Source organism: Ochlerotatus camptorhynchus, unplaced genomic scaffold (genome assembly GCF_037179485.1).
Source record: "Ochlerotatus camptorhynchus isolate MF236.1 unplaced genomic scaffold, CSIRO-AGI_Acam_v1.1 ptg000530l, whole genome shotgun sequence".
NCBI classification, from domain to species: Eukaryota; Metazoa; Arthropoda; class Insecta; order Diptera; family Culicidae; genus Ochlerotatus; species Ochlerotatus camptorhynchus.
Window position 1 is genome coordinate 445,877 of NW_027041014.1, and position 7,643 is coordinate 453,519.

The following is a 7,643-nucleotide window of genomic DNA, read 5'->3' on the forward strand; positions in this document are numbered from 1 at the left end:
CCTCATATGAAACTGGGACCGTATGGGCAGGACTGTCATCTGATCACTCAATGCACGCAATGTACTAATTTTCTGAAATCTACAAAGTGAGGATCGAGCAAACTCAACGTTGGCTTGTTTTTCACCCTGCACAAGTGTAAAGCAGCGGAGAAGAGAAGACAGACACACACCCAGAAAGAACGAAAGCTCAATGTGTAGCCATCGCTCCCACGGCCTCGACCCAAAGAGCGCCACTCAGTGTAGCGTTACAAATGGGAAACACAGCAAAAAGACAAAATTCTTCTTTGTTATGCCCTTCTTCATCTCCTATGCATGCAGCCGTTGTAAGCAAAGTCTGCAAATAATTCAAAGAAGACATTAGCGCTTGTTGTATTATATTCGCTTCCTCCGCCGCACGGAGTCATTGTGTGGATCGCTTTCTCACTAGGATTGGGCGATCTTTAAAGAAAGATCTATCATGGCGGATCGATCTCATATTTGGCTATAGAATCGATCCACTGATTAAATCGGTACCGAAGAATAGATCTTTGGTAGATCGATCTTATGGTTTTTATTTTAATTGACCTTTCTGACGTTTATAACTCGCACATCAAGATCGCCCAATCCTATTTCTCATAGATTAGTTGGAAAGTAGTACGAAGTACATGGCAGAGCCACACACTCTTTGTTGAGTGCTGTGAGATGCATGCACAAAGTTGCTTTGTTAACGCTCTGAGATACTTTCCAGCCCTGCCTGGGATAATGCAACCTCTATGGCTGCATGATGAATATCAATAGAAGTCAGTGGTTCGATCGCTTCTGAAACCGTACAAATAGGCAAAGCTACATCATTTGCTAGTATTAGATCGAGAATGCGGCCTTTTGAATTCGCACTATGGTTGAGCTGCGATAGTCCATGCAAGTTGAATCCGTCCACCAATACGAAGCTGCCGGTTGATAGACGGGATCGACAGATGTTCACAGAAGAGTAACCGTTTTCATTTGAAATCCAAAATACATTCAAATGTTTGTAATGCCCAAACTGAAGAGACATGCCGTTAACTCCTAGACCAGAGGTGAGTATATGTGAAGTTGAATATCGTTGAGATCGTTTTCCGATCAGGTGAAATATAAATAACTCCGACGTTGATGATGTATCCATTCATATAAACTTTCACCTAAATTTGCTCGAGTGATTTGCATATGGTTGTGAAATATAAAAAGCTACTAAGATGTGCAGAAACAGCTATAAGAACTCCACCTCTTCGAGTTTTTTTTTTAAATTGTGGTGGTTTGGTAGAGATCCTCAGAGTGGCGAATTTCTGAGCTGGAACATGCAGGCACATCAGGCAATGGAACAGTTCTATTAAACGCATGCTTGCCAGAGTCAGGAGGATGGAAGACCTCGTCACCACTCTCGACCACAGGACCTCGACCACAGGACCTCGACGACAGGACCTCGACCGCAGGACCTCGACCAGAACGATTGAGACGACTGGAACCAGCAAGCACGACTGGGTCAAGAGGGCTAGAGGCTTCCATAGCGCAATAGGCAGTGCGTTCTGGTATGGCTGATAGACCATAAGAGATGTCATCGATGCATGGAGTAGAACATTCACTAGGTTCGCCATGCTTGCATCCAATATCGTCAGGCAAGAAATGGAACGCGGGAAGAAATCAGACGATGGACTGTTGACCGAAAATGCATACTTTCCTGAAGTGGAAGGCTGGAAGACCCCTTCACCAAGCTCAACTACCGGACCAGAACATCTACGATGGCTACAACCAGCAAGCGTGACTGAGTCGAGTGGATCAGGGGCTTCTATTAAGCTGGGTTTAGACTAGGCAAGTCAAATGATCAACTCAGTTGAATTCAATTGGCTTGAAAAGTTGAGCCTGGTTCAACTTTTTTTAATTCTTTAGGCAACAGGCTGTGCGTTCTGGTTTGAAGTGTTTATTAGTGTGATGATAAGCTTTGAGCGATGTGAGCAACTTAAAAGTATTGGTACAGGTGTGTGCAGCGAAAACACGTTGCTGGTCAATCAAGTGTTTTCTGATGATCGCGAGCTCGAGTAGTTTTTTTTCACGTGATTCGAAGGTTCGGATTTCGACTCCATCTGGTCAATACCATGTATTCTCGACGATATTTTGAACATTCTTTGGTACAGTGGCTTTGAAGGACACAAATGTAAGGTTACGCTGATACTTACCCCTGGGAATTAGTTTTACTACTTTCACCACAGATGGGTTGACGTTGGTAATATCACAGATGTGATTTTGAATAGCCGCTTCAGTTTGATCTGGTGCAAAAGGTGTCATGTAGTATACTACTTGGTGTCATAGGCGTAGCCATAGAGGGGCAAGGAGGAATCTGCCCCCCCCCTAAACTCATCAACACAAAGGCTTTCGGTGAAATGGCATTCAACCAAATTTTTGCCCCTCCCTAGCTCGAAACCTGGCTACGCTCTTGCTTGGTGTTCGTCCAAAACCGTTTGATTGACCTGCAGTTTCTTGTTGAACAACAAATTACCGAAAGATCATTTGAGTATTTTAATATCATATTCAATCGGGAAATAATATGCACTTTTAACTTTAAAATGACTAAGCATTAAATCTGCAATTTGACAGTTTGGGTTGTTTCATTTTGAAGGAGGTACCGTTCTGAATCAAATTTCGGACACTTTATAATTATATCTTGAAATACCTATATGATATAAACATCAGAAATATATCACACTTGATTTTCATGTTGTACTTTGTACAACGGCGCGAATACTGAAAGGTTAAATTAACATTTTACTTCCTTTTGAATGCTTCTAAAAATTTCATAGGTATTCTGCTAATATTGTTTTTCCAAGTTGCTAAGCCTTGAAAACATTCTAGCACTAAAAACTCTTTTTTTTTCTGGGATCTTGAAAAATTTCTAAATTTGCTCATGGCTCATTTTGCTGTTACTATAACCATGATTTTACTGTGGAAACACAAAATCACATAAAAAATAATGGTTTCAGGAAGAAGATAGTAGGTTCAATCCCAGGCTGGTTCACATTTTAGAGTCGTTAGTATCGCACCGCTTTCTTTATTAACTTGAACCCATTTTTTCAATTGAGTGCATCGTTTACCAAAATGAATCCTGTTGTAAACACAATTATTTCATCTAACTTTCTAGTGATTTATAGTGGAACGTGAACGTCAACACATTCCTTCCCTATACCTAATTGACCTACATCCGGAGGTGGCCCACCATAACCAATCCATGACCATGGCAATGTTTCAGGCGCCTACCTTGATGGTGGGTTTAATCTTGTGATAGTGGCAAATACAGGCCTTGTCATTTCAATTGACCCAATAAACTCACAGCAACCCAGTTTTAAAATATACATCATCAGTACACATCACGTGCAATTTCAACGAAATGGCACACAATGCGGAAGTTGCATCTATCAAAAAACTAAAATGATTGCATTTTCAGATAAAAATTTATGTCACTCACATTATATCGCAAAAACACTCAACTTGATCCACACCCCCTCCCCACCCAATTGTACACCCATCGTTCCTCTATACTTCAAACTTTACGACGATTCTCATAGCCACTGAAGTTGATGGTTTGTCACCTACCCTTAACGAGTGTGGAAGAAAGCGTCCTCGGTTTTCAATTTGCATGATGCATGCATAACAACAAAACGGAATGGGACCTAGCTCTGGCAATCAACTTTATGAGCCAACCAAGCAAAGCCACATGTATATTCTGTGTCGCTTATTTCTCAAACTCTCACCGCTCAGCTCAGCTCGTTGAGGAAGGGCGTGCATTTCTTTCAAACTCAGTTCCAAGCCATAGCTCACACACCGAAGAGTTATACCCCGTCGTCGTCATCGTCGTCGTCGCCATTGCTGGTCGTCGGTACTTGTTCGTGGAGAAGAAGCGCCCATAGTTCAGTAGCAGCAGCACATCAGGAGTCAAGTGAAAGAAATATGAGATTGTTATCTCGAAGAATGATTACGTGCTGCTGTTAGCATTTATTAGGTCTTGAAGTGGTTTTTCGCCCCCTCCAACTGCTTGTTTGACTCGGGGTGAGCCTGAGAACGGCAAACCAACTGGTTCGCCATTCTAGGAGTGGTAAAAGTCGAGGGATTATGAGCTTTATCAAGATATATTGGATTAGAAACAGTCTATTATTGGCCGGTTAGGAGGGAGGATGAAATTGTTCTCGGGACGGTTCATTATGTTACGGTGGTAAAATTTTCCACATCGTTTCGTTCGAAGTTTAAAACGATGTCGTCGGTAATTTGGCTATTTAATTGCGAAGCGAAACGAGGGCATGTCTCTACTAGAGCCTTAAACCTGCCTTCGGTTTGCCATTCTTAGATCTCTTTCTAAGCCTCTGCACCACATCTGCCAGTTACGCCAACTTCTATCGAACGCCTCCGCACCAGTACTCAGTAGGCTAACGGGAGGCCATATTTTCTTATGTATTGAGCATGCTTTGGAAAAAGGAAAGCCATCGAAGGCATTTGGGAAAAGTTTCTCTGCAGAAAGCAAATAATTGCGAAGCCTTGACCTTCTGAGGCGCCGCTTGTGGCATTACTTGTTATGTGAAGGTATCAAAATAATAACCATTAACAATTTAAAAAATGAACAGTCCATAATATGCAATACAGTGATTTTGAATCAGAAAGCATCAAAAGATCGATTAAAACGTTTAATATGAGAAAACTATGGTATAATAAGCTTCTAAAAGTAGCTTCTAAAGGAGATTCTAAACGGAGATTCTATATAAGCTTCTTAAGAAGATTCTAAAAGAAGTTTCTCAAGAGTAAGATTATGAAGAAAGCTTCTTTTGGTTGCTCATTCTTGACGCTTGTGCATCGCTCTGCTCGAACTAGAAACTACAAGGGACAGCCTTATGGGGTTGTACGCAATGGTGACATAGGACTACGTGGTCTTACATAATAAATCTTATTTGTTAACTGCAGCAGGAGCTTGTGTTTTGTGTAGCAATAGGAGATTTAGCGGGGTTCTCTCTGTTTATACTCTTCAATATGACGCGCGTGACATAGATGGCCCACAGCAACTCACGAAGAGCTCAATTCCGATCAATAGCGGTGCGGCTTCTTTCTCCTTCTATGAATGCTCATGTGGGCTGCAGCTCGCTGCTTGCAGGCAGCTTTTCGTTGTGTACTGAAAAACACCACCACTCACCACGTGGTGATTGAATAAACATCGTTTGGTGAGACCAGATGGGATTCAACTTTGAAATCTGTGCTAGGGAAATCGCTTTTCGCAGGCATTCGGTGATAATTATAATTATCATAGCAAATGTTGCACATTCGTGCAAATTTCAATAGTGACATTTTGAAAATGGATAAAGTCTTATAATTGCGTAAATGCGTAGGAATATTTCTGATCGATTGGTGATAGTATTATTGAAATTGGTCCAGGGGCAGCTGCGTGATTAACGTTCAAAATCTTTCATAATTTTGTTATATGTTCCATTTTAAGTTTTCACAAAGTGTACCCCTATATAGAAATCACAGACGTAGTCCTACGTCAAAAAACACAGGCAAGACAGTTAATCTGAGTGGCTATGTAGTACACACAGCTAAAAAAAAGTAGTGTAAATTTCCGTTAATATGATGCACATAAATGGAGCGTCATAAATCATACAAATTTACATTATAAATCGTGTAAATTTATGAGAAATGTCATGCAATATTCCATATATTGTATGCAACTTTCCACCTTTGTTTGCAACATTTCTTGCAAGCTGCTAGTTTACGTGAAAAGGAAGTTTACATGCATGAATATTTGCATGCATGGATGTTTACATCACCAGTAAAATTCAGATTTTTTTAGTGTGCAGGAGCATTTTTCCAAGGTTTATGGAGCATTTAATCGTTTATATATCAAGTTTCCATAGCTGCGTAGTCCAATTTAAGGGTAGATACAGTAGATCCGTTCATATTTTTAAAAAGTATGGTAATTGACGAATCAAGCATCAATAGTGAAAGTGAATTAGTGAAAGTGAATTAGTGAAAATGATTTAGTGAAAGTGAAAGTGATAAAATAGAAGTAGAATTAAAAGGAAAAGTACGTAAATGGTATAATCATGCAAACGTGCTTGTTTCTTATGTCAAAATGAACTACTGTGCATGTTTTCATCAATATCGATAATGATGCAGAGGTGCTTCAAGTAATTTTTTGATATTTGCAGTTTCAAATCTTAAGCTTTTGTATCTTCTATAATCGGTTGTGGATGATATATTAATCTTAAGATTTGCAGCTTGATGTAGAATTTCAGAGTTGAGTCTGTTATCAGCCAAAAATATAAAAAAATGTTGTTTGGAATGTTCGGCGAAGAATAACTTACAAAATAATCATATTTTTAGGCCATAAACAGTAATTGTTCGGTTCTTGAAATATTCACAAAGCTCTCTGAATGTATCTAAAGATCTTTGAACATATTTGAAATTTTCTAAAGATTCTTGAAGGTCTTGTAAAAATTTTCTTGCAGTTAATGGAACTGTCGTGAAGCTCTTTGATCTTCATCTAAATTCATGAAAATTTCCAAAAGTTCATAGAACTGAACTGAATTTACCTGAAGCATCCCTTAAATCTTCCCTTACATCTTCTGCATATATTTCATACAATAGATCAACAGATGTAATGGCAGTTATCGGACTGTAGCGTACAAGCAAATTTTTGCATAATACATATTTTTGTATAAAATCTTCACGAGGGGGCTGTGCATAAACCACGTAGACAGTTTAGGGGGGGGGGGTGACAATTATCCACGGCCCATACAAATAAAACAAATGTTTCAAAAATTGTCTACGCAGGGGGAGGGGGGTCAAGAATCCCAAAAACTCTTTACGTAGTTAATGAACAGCCTCTTGACGCAATACAATGGGGGTTCGGAAAATAAGCTATCATAATATTTACAAAATTATTTTAAAATCTTTCCGACTACTGTTCATGTCGCGAAACATAGTAAATTCTGCATAGGGGCTGTTCATTAACTACGTAGATAGTTAGGGATTCTTGACCACCCTCCCCCTACCCATGCGTAGACAATTATACATACAATTTTTTTTTTAATTTGTATGGGCCGTGAATAATTTCCAACTGTCTACGTAGTTTATGAACAACCCCATACTTTTCAAGCAAATCTCTAAATCTTTAATAGAATCTTACATTTCCCGATTGGGTGTGAAGAGGAAATCCCAAAATGGTGATTTATTTAGAAGTTCCCAGTAAATGCTATCACAAACTGCATGTAAGAAGTTGATAGTTATACACAACATGATGCTTAAAACATGTTAGATTCAGTTTTGATTCAGTTTCCGTAGCAAATAGGCATGTTTGCAATAGGTCCGACCTAGTCGTTTCAAATAGCATGCATTTATTAATGCTTTCAGAGACATTGAAAATACAATCCCCCATTTATCCATAGGTCACAAAATTCGCCTGCTAATGTTTCCATCGTCCAGCGATTGTTCCCACGGTGACCATTCCGAGTGAGGCAGTTAATTAAATTATCTTTGCCTCATTTAACTGCCACTTAGCTCCGATACCGAAGCCGAAAAGTGATACACACCCAATTTGTAGCTCCCTATATGCCTACTACCAACCGATCTTATTTAAGTTGCTAGATGGTCATTGG